Below are 9,678 nucleotides of genomic sequence, written 5' to 3'. Positions count from 1 at the left end.
TCGACTGTAGCCGCATCTCGGGCACAACGGTGTCCACACGATTGCAGAGACGGGCCTATAAATACAGTCGCAGCAGCCAAATATAGAGAAAAGTGTGGATGTGGAGTGCGACGGGTCATTAGCCCCGGCCGGTGTACCGGCGAGGCAGTTCGGCAGCCCGGCAGCCCGGCGCGGCAGTCCGGCCCAGAGTGCCAGATGACCGTACGCCGACTCATGCCTCCGGCTCATCCGACTCCTCCGGCTCATCTCCGGCTCCTCCGGCTCCTCCGACTCATCCGGCTCATCCGACTCCTCCGGTTCCTCCGGCTCATCTAACTCCTCCGGTTCATCCGACTCCTCCGGTTCCTCCGACTCCTCCGGCTCCTCCGGCACTACAAATCCAAAGGTCAGACTTCTCGCCACTCCAGAGGCAGACAATCTCGCTTGTTTCAGACCTGAAAGTCTCGCCAAATTTGGTCAGACAAAGTCTCCCACAAAACGGCATACAAAAAGTCTGACCCAAAATGACGAACTTTGTGTCGACCACCCCGAAAGGCCGTTGCCGGACGGTTACGGCTAAGGCCGGTCAGACCAGAAGTCTCGCCATCAGATGTGTATGACCGTTTTGGCGACTTTCCGTCTGACCTTTTGGCGAGACTTTCAGGTCTGACCAAATCTTGGCGAGACTTTTATGTCTCGCCATATTTTGGCGTGAAGTCTTTCCATCCAAACTGCAGTGGGCTCATCTAACTCCTCCGGCTCATCCGACTCCTCCGGCTCATCCGACTCCTCCGGTTCCTCCGGCACATCCGACTCCTCAGGCTCATCCAACTCCTCCGGCTCCTCCGGCACGGCGAGCAGGAAGGCGCGCCGGAGTCGCAGGAGTTCCCGGAGTCACTGGCCCATCCTGCGTCCCGTCCTGCGGCGAGTCCTGTACGACAACAAACACGTTCGGGAACAACACGGGCGGCACGAGCAGCACGCAGCAGCGCGCATAGCGGCCGAGGCAGAAACTTTCCAGCCCTGCGATCGCCTGGCTTGGCCTGGCTCGGCCTGCCAGCCGGACGATCGCCTGGAATATTCCGCCTTGATCCTGGATATAGCCGAGCGAAGCGCCCCGCCCGACTGGAGTCCAGTCACTGGAGTCCAGTCACTGGACACTGGACTTGGCTCTGCATCAGTGCCGACGCTACACTGTTGGAAGCGCGGCCAGATTCGCCGAGAAAAAAACAGACACGGCCGCATATTTCCAATAATGACTCAATAGTTTTCGTCGTAAATTTGCAGCTTGTGGATAAAAACCGTGGTCACCTTGGACCGCCCTGGCCCAGCAGCCGGCCGCATTAAATTGACATTAGCGTCCTGCACGGCCTGCACGGCCTCCGCCGGCGACGCAGCGAGCCTTGGGCCTTGGCTGCCGCATTCTGCGGGCCTCTGCCGCCCATGGCTGCCCATGGCTGCCCATGGCTGCCCATGGCTGCCCATGGCCTGCTCGGTCTCGATGGCCGCACCTCCGCCGCGGGCGGTCAAGTCCGCAGGGCCCGAGGGGGGAAAGGGGGGCGGGCCTGGACAGGGTCCGTACGTACAGTAACGAAAAACCCAAAACAAAACCGGACTTCGGGGAGGATGATCTCGGGAGGACGGTGCGGAGCTTCCCGTCATTGCACTGTTATTCCAAAACTTGTTTTTTTCCGCCACCTTGGCGGAATGTGATCGCGCTGACGTCCTCAGCCCACGCAAAGCGCGCAAACAGACTCAAAGTCACTACTTTCCTGCGTACGGGACAGGTCACTCTCCCGGGGGGTTTCCCCGACAACGCATCTAGTTATTTATCATCGCGGCTCAATTTGTAAGCCAGGCGTGCCGCCGCCGCCGCTCCGGAGCGGCAGGTGCGGGCAGGTGTTTCCAGCGTCCGTGGGGCCCTGCTCGCTGCTCGCCGTGAGTGCGGGATGTGCGTTGAAGGCTCTAGAAAACCGCGTCCAGTTCCGGAGGCTCGCCGCCGGGCGGGGCGGGGCGGGGCGGGGCGGGGCGGCGGGCACTCGCCTAGGCACCGCGACCACGACCAACTCGTCCACGACGACGCTCTCCTCCCGTGGAAGATTCCGTCCGCATAAACAAGACTCTTCGCCCACTTTCCTGCACCGGCACGCTGCCGCGCTGCCGCACCGTTGCCGTGAATGACCGCATCCCAACGAAACGACGAAAACTCCAGAATGAAAAGCAAAACACTCGGCCGGCCGGCCGGCGTACGGCGCGCCGATTAAGACCGCCCTGGCCACGGCCACGGCCCAGGCCGCCCAGGCCGCCCAGGCCCACGTGGCCGGCGAGGTATTCGGCGCGCGGCGCGCAGCGCGATGCGCAGCTCTGTCTCTCTCGCACCCCGCGCGTCGCGCGCCTCGCGAGTGCGGCAGAGACAGAAGCTTCGCTAACGCTCTCGGCGTGCAGGTCGCTCTGCTGTACGCGTTGGGCATTAACGAGGTCGGCCCAGCGAGACCCGGGCGTGGGTCAACGCCTGCAGGCCTGGCCGCCGCCCCCGCCCCGCGGCCCGACACCGCGCTGGTCACCCTAGTCATCCTGGCGGTGCGCGCTTCCAGAAGATCGCTGCACAGTGGGCCAGAAGACCGGTGGAGGCGGACAAAACTCTCGACGCGTTTTGAGCTCCAGAGTCGCTAAATAAGACTCAAACCAAACTTGTGACCCCACCAATGGATTGCTGTCCGCACGAGGAATCCATTGGTGGGGTCACACGTTCGGTTCGAGTCCTATTTGGCGACTCTGGAGCTCAAAACGCGTCTACAGTCTTGGCCGCCTCCACAGCTCCTCTGGCTCACTGTGCGCCGCGGCGACACTGCTCCTCGATGCTCCACCCGCGCGCATACAGCACCGGCACACTCTTCAGGCCGTCGCTAGATGGAAAGATGGATGGTCGATGGCAGTGACGGCATCGTGTTTGTCCACGAGCGACTCGGTGCGACTTCCTCCATCCTCTCAAGTTTTCTCATGAGAGGAAAATGGCGGCCAACAAACGCAGGCAGGGAATTTCCATTGACAGGCGACAGGCCGTCACCGGGCGCGCGGGCATCGGGCCGCGGCGCCGCAGTGGACCGCGGAGTCTGATGCCGTCTGCTGTCCGGCGGAGGCGGCCGTTGACTCTCAGTGCCGGACGGACCGAGCGTGGAGGAGGAGGGGGCCCAGTCCTCGCAGTGTCTGGCGCCCTGCACACCCATTCCCAACAGTGCCCCGTCTCTCTCGGCCCACTGGTGCGAGCGAGACGGAGACTGCTCGGAATGACTGTGCTTCGGACGACGCCTTGCCGGCAGCGATTAAGTCGGCGATCCGGTTTGCGCTCATGGTGCCCACACTGTCATCTCTGCCCTGCCCTCGGCGTCCTCCGCGAGCCCTTCCCTTCGACCTTCCCTTCGGCCTTCACCGCGCCACCGAGCCGGCTCATTCCGAACAGCGCAATCGCACAGTGGGCCAGAAGACCGGTGGAGGCGGCCAAAACTCTAGACGCGTTTTGAGCTCCAGAGCCGCTAAATCGGCCTCGAACCGAACGTGTGACCCCACCAATGGATTGCTCTCCGAACGAGAAATCCATTGGTGGGGTAACACGTTCGGTTCGAGGCCCATTTAGCGACCCTGGAGCTCAAAACGCGTCTGGAGTTTTGGCCGTCTCCACCGGTCGGCCCACTGTGAATCGTCGCTGTCTCCCTCACACTCGTGGGGCGTCCCGACAGGGCGAGTGCGGTTCGAAATGACTGTGCGCTGCAGACAGCAGGATCGCCACCACGGCACCCGACGGCACCTGTGGCGGCGAATGGCCAGAATGTCGCAGTCTGGAAGCGCTGCTCTTCACTTCCTCCAACACTCATGTCGCAATGTGGACTGCTTCGGCCGGCTCGGGCCCACGCCACGGCTGCACGCTGCGCGCCGCGACCGCCGCCTCGACCACGCGCGTGACCGAAGTGATTTATTTGCTAGTGCAGCTGCTTGACCTCCACTTCGAGCATGTCACTAGCGGCGGCAGTTCCCGTTTTCGGCAGTCTGACCAACGCACTGCCCCCAGCAGATAGGCAGTCCCGGATGCACTCGGCGTCGGCGGGGCGGGGGCTTTATAACGACACGATGGCGATCTCGATGGCGCGGTAAGACCGCCATCCGGGCCGTTGCTGCAAGCCCCGCGCTGCGCCACTGGCAAATAAGTCCCCCAGCGGACAGCGTCCGGCGGCCACCTGTCAAAACAGCGCGGCCGTCCGCCGAGGGGTAAGGGGAGCACCTCCGGCAACCTCCGGCCGATGGCTGCGGCCGGGGATAGGGGCTGCTTGCGTCTTTGCGGTCTTGGGCGCCCCGCCCCGCCCCGCCCCCGCCCCGCCCCGCCCCGCCCCGCCCCGCCCCGCCCCGCCCCGCCTCGCCCCGCCCCGCCTACCCCGCCCCGCCTCGCCCCGCCCCGCCCCGCCTACCCCGCCTACCCCGCCTACCCGCCTACCCGCCTACCCCAGCCCGCAATATCAGCGCCCCTGCCGGGCCGCCACTTTGGCGCTGAGCATCTCCGGCGCGATGGCCCCGCCACTGGCCGGCGGGCTGATTCCGAACAGATGCCGTCGCTCTGCCTCGCACTCGCAGGCCGTGCCGTCGCGTTGCGGTGCGAGAGAGACAGGGGCGCACTGCAAACAGGGCGCAGGTGTGTCCGCTCGCGTCACGGGGCGTCCCGTCCAAGTCCAGAGCGCCCTATCTTCCTCGTCGGCCGCGGGGGCCGCGGGCACACTGTCCGACGCCGGAGGCTGTTCCAGCAGTACGTCAGCCCGCACGCGCCGGCACCGTGAACAGTGTCGCTCTGTCCCTCCCGCACTCGGGGCGTCCCCTAGGGGTGCGAGAGAGACAGAGCGACGAAATTACTGTCAGCCTCCGGTATCTATAGGCCAAAGGATGTGCTTGTCAATGCGGCGACGATGTCGTCAAACTGCTCTGGGAATACCGAAAGCCCAAATCGCTTCCTTGCTTGCGGCGAGGCCACGGCACGGCATGACACGGCGCGCGGTGCGGCACGGCACGCCAGGCTGTCAACGGGACCCATTGCCGTCGTGTTCAAGTCGTCGGCAAATACGCCATCTCTGGCTTGGACTTTATCCCACCTCGAGACGAGAGACGACCAGGAATAATCCTATGACACGGCGTTCCAGGCGAAGGCGCACCGCCGCGCACCGCCGCGCACCGCAGGCGTTGAACGTGCGCTGAAAACAGGATCTCCGGCGGCCCGGCGACGTTCTTGCTCTTTTCCCACCATTTTCCCGGGTCCGCGTATTTGCGAAGTAACGCGTAAACGGAAGTCCTTGGAATAGAAGAGGCCAGGCCATTACCGATGAGACGGCGCGGTGCCGCCTGTGCCCTCTGCCCGCGGGCTGACTTACGGTGGGCCAGAAGACCGGCGGAGGCGGCCAAACATCCAGACGCGTTTTCAGCTCCAGAGTCGTTAAACAGGACTCGAACCGAATGTGTGACCCCACCAATGGATTCCTCGTTCGGAGAGCAATCCATTGGTGGGGTCACACGTTCGGTTCTCGTCCTAAATAGCGACTCAGGAGCCCAAAACGTCTAGAACTTTGGCCGCCTTCGCCGGTCTTCTGGCCCACCAAGTGACTGATTCCTCTCGGCGCCTCGTTGTTGCTGCGATATCGCGGTACTTTGGATGCCGGAGTCGCTAATTACAGGGCCCAGCGCATCTGGCACACTGCAATCGACGAACTGAATTATGCAAGGCGTGACACGCACAGTGCTCCGTTGTATGCTAAGCGTCTATCATAAGGGGACGACACTACACTCTAAATATGGGGTGCCCAGCAATTGGGCGCCTTTGTCGCCCGCCCCACTTTTTAGGGTGCCAAATGTCGCCCAGTTTCTGGGCACCTTTGTCGCCTAGTCTCGGGGTGGACAAATCATACAGTGACCGGCCCTCTCCCATGGTAGAGCATGCTCAGGTGTCTAGATCCTGGGCGACTAAGGTGCCTAGATTCTGGGCACCTTCGGCACCTCAGTCGCTGCTGAGCCATGGGTGAAGGCAGGTTTCTTAATGGTTTGTCCACCCCGAGACTGAGTGTCAAAGGTGCCCAGGAACTGGGCGACATTTGGCACCCTAAAAAGTGGGGCGGGCGACAAAGGCGCCCAGTTGCTGGGCACCCCATATTTTGAGTGTACTTGAGGCACGTCAGAGGGCTTGGCCGGCCTCATGCGTCAGCCGGCTTTGGTTTATGCAAACCGCCCTTGTTTTGCAAGGGGACGCTCTGAGTCGCCCGGTTCGCGACGATCGATGCCCCTTGTAGACACTTTGAAGTGAGCGGCATGCTTGCAAGTACACACAAACGCATACGGCCAAGTACACGCTTACAAATGCATGCTTGCAAGTACACACTTACAAACGCATGCTTGACGCATGGAGTTATACGGCTTCAAGCATGCGTTTGTAAGTGTGTACTTGCAAGCATGCATTTGTAAGTGTGTACTTAGTAGACAGTTACGTTTGCAGTGTGGGTGTGACAAAATAATCAAATTATTGGAGGTAACCTAAATAGAAAAATGGTTGAAGAAATGGATTTCTCCCACTAAACGAACAGAAAATATATTCATGTGTCATTCGTAAGTACCAAACATCACGATGAGCACGGAGAGCAAGCCGTCCCTCTCGCAGACTTGCGTTGTCGCCCCGAGAGAGCGAGAGTGACAGAGCGAGAGGCGCGATGATCATTCGGAACGGCATGGCTGCTCTGGCCGCCCTGCCACCGGCCGGGCCTTGTGCCGGGCTCTGTTAAGTGCGGCAAACATGCTGGCCAAACAGCGGGTGGAGCAACGCGGCGACGCGGCGACACTTGGTGACACCACTTACGCACGCAGCGCAGCACAGCAGCACACTGTGGGCAGGCAGACGTTTCGCCATCATCGGAGAGCCATCTTTTCGGCCCCTGCTTCTGCCGCGGCGAATGTAGAGGATGCCAGACGGGCCCCTGAAAGATCCCCGAGACACGCATCATTATCCAGAGTCCCGTAAGGAGTATTACTGGTCCTCGCAGGCAGGCGGGCCCGGCGGCCAACCGGGTCAGGGGGATGATGCGGAGTGCTGGGACCACTGGTCAGCGTGCTTCTCATTTGACTCGGGTTTTTTTTGGGGCCGCCAGGTATTTGGATCCGCCTCACGCTCCGCGGCCGAGGGGTCCACCACTCAGCTCAGGAGTGTACACAGGATTACTGATTACCAGTGATTACCTACAAAAATACTCAAAAAACTCTATAAATTTGGCCAGCTAAGAACATTTTTGGCCTATTTTCACAAGGAAAACCCCCCCAAATCCGATAAAAACAGCGAAAATAGCCAGTTTTGGCGTGTGATTACCAATGATTACTGGACGAAGTGTACACACGATAGTGGTACGCTATCGTGGTACACACGATAGCGGCCCTGCCCGCGCTGCCCACGCTACCGACGTCGTTTGCGGATTCCCCACGAGAGGCTGCAAAAATGGAAAATGGATGAGCGGACCCTCTGGCCGGCCCACCGGGAGACTCCGGCTGCGGCCCCTCGGCCCCTCTCCTCCAGGCCCTGCAAACCCCAGGCCCCCGCTGCCGAGGCGGGGACGCGGGGGGGAAGGGCCCGCCGGGGTCAAAGGCACCGGCCGCGCTGTCCCTGACATTGCGGCGACTAGTGGGGCAGGACCAGGACCGACCAGGACCCAGCCGAAAGCACCTCGGTGGATTTCTTATTCGGGAAACGCCCCGCCCCGCCCGGCCCGCCCCGCCCGCCCCGCCCCGCCCCGCCCCGCCCCGCCCCGCCCCGCCCCGCCCCGCCCCGCCCGCCCGGCTCGGCCCGTGCCCGGAGTCCTCCGGTGGTGCCGGAGCGGAGCCGGTTGGGCGCGCGGTCTTCTTTCTCCCCCGGAGCCCCGCCGTCCGTCCCGGCCCCGGTCACTCTCACTGCTAAAGTCACCTCCTCCGGCAGGGTGCCTCCGGGAATGCCCGGCCCAGTCTGATTCAGAGTCGTCGCGCTGTCTCCCTCGCACTCATGGGGCGTCATGTACACTGTAAATGTCTTAAAGGCTGCACCAACATATTATGGTGGGGATTTTCTCCATAATACCAACAAAATTCGTCAAAATATCTATAAGGTACAGTGAATTCTCAATGGTATGTTACGAGGTCCGCTGCACCACCATAACATGGAACATTTTCACCATAATATGGAGAATCTTCACTGTAGAACATTTAGAGTGTATCGGAGCGAGAGAGACCGAGCGACGAAAACGACACTCGGAATCAGGCTGCTCCGGCAGCGGCCCAGCGGCACCCAAAACAAAACAAACCGAAAACAAATTTAATGAAAGAGGCTGGCTTGACTAGCATCTAGCTTCCTGCTGGCCCATAATGACTGTTGCAATTTGTTCATCGGCGATTGCAGAGCGTTTCAGTTTTATTATTTTCTCCCCTCCAATCTCCAACGACGCAATAATCGCAATGGAGAGGAGTTTTCTCTCGTGATGAGGCCGTTCACCTAGTGCACCATCAGTCGAGAAAGGTGTCGTCCCGGGCAATCTCATGTGATAATGTAGCGGCAACGCCTCTGCATAATTAGCGAGCGTGTTGTGGCCTCGAATCCACCGTCAATGTAAATCTCTCAACGGATCGCCGGTGATATTGAAGGTTCGCGCTCTTCTAATCAGTAGCCCATTTGAGCCTGAGAGTTAATAAAGGCTAGAGGGCCTTGCCCTGGGGCTCCCTGAGGGCTTTGCGGTCAAGTCCGAGGGCAGATTTTGAATATTTATTGTTTCTAACAGAGTCCCCCAAAGTTGGCGAATAACTTGCGGGCCGTACGTGTCGTACACTGTGGGCCGAGTGACCCGGGCGGGCAGGGCCCTTGGCAAGGCGGGCCTGGGGCGGGCCGGGCCGCCATGCGCGCATCCTGGTTCGGCTCGCCTCGGTTCGGCAGGGTTCAGCGCCCTCGACGAGCCTTTTGTCATCGCGAACCTCTTTTAACGTCCGCCCGGTGTTGGGTCGGTTTGTGGTTTGACTGCCGGCCGGCCCGCGTGCCAGGGAGTGGGGTGCTGCAGGAGGGGCGGGTTCGAAAATAAGCAATGGCGGCGGAAATTCCGGGCCGGCAGCTCGCGGAGCCAGGCGCTCTCTCTCGCACCCGCGCGGGAGCAGACTGCGTGCGAGAGAGAGAGAGAGAGAGAGAGAGAGAGAGAGAGAGAGAGAGAGAGAGAGAGAGAGAGAGAGAGAGGAGGCCCCTCGCTCGGAATAAGTCGGCAGATACCCGTGTCGAAGAGGTCATTTGCTGCGAGGAGGCTGAAGAGGAGGAGGGCCGGACCAGAAGTATGAGGGTTTCAGGTTCGCAAAACAAAAGACAAGGGCCCGATGATAAATCGAAAACTTGAAGACGCAAAAAAGTGGAAGGTTTTGCCCCACAAAGAAATCAAAGTCACCCTTAACCAAAATAGATCCCCGCTGCTCCGGATGAAGAGCGCCATTATCCACTTATCCGCACGAGCCCCACTGGCACACTGGGCGGCGGCGGGGCACTAAAACGAACGCGCCACAATGGGCAGAAGTCGACTGCCAGCCGTCGCCAGTTCGTTTCCAAACGCAGACCGTCTTTTTAGTTTTCTAAACCAACAAAAAAAAAAGATTTGCCTACGCCTCCACCCTGGATGGATGCCAACAGGC

This window comes from Thrips palmi, unplaced genomic scaffold (genome assembly GCF_012932325.1).
Source record: "Thrips palmi isolate BJ-2018 unplaced genomic scaffold, TpBJ-2018v1 HiC_scaffold_19, whole genome shotgun sequence".
Taxonomy (NCBI): domain Eukaryota; kingdom Metazoa; phylum Arthropoda; class Insecta; order Thysanoptera; family Thripidae; genus Thrips; species Thrips palmi.
This window is presented reverse-complemented; position numbering follows the sequence as displayed.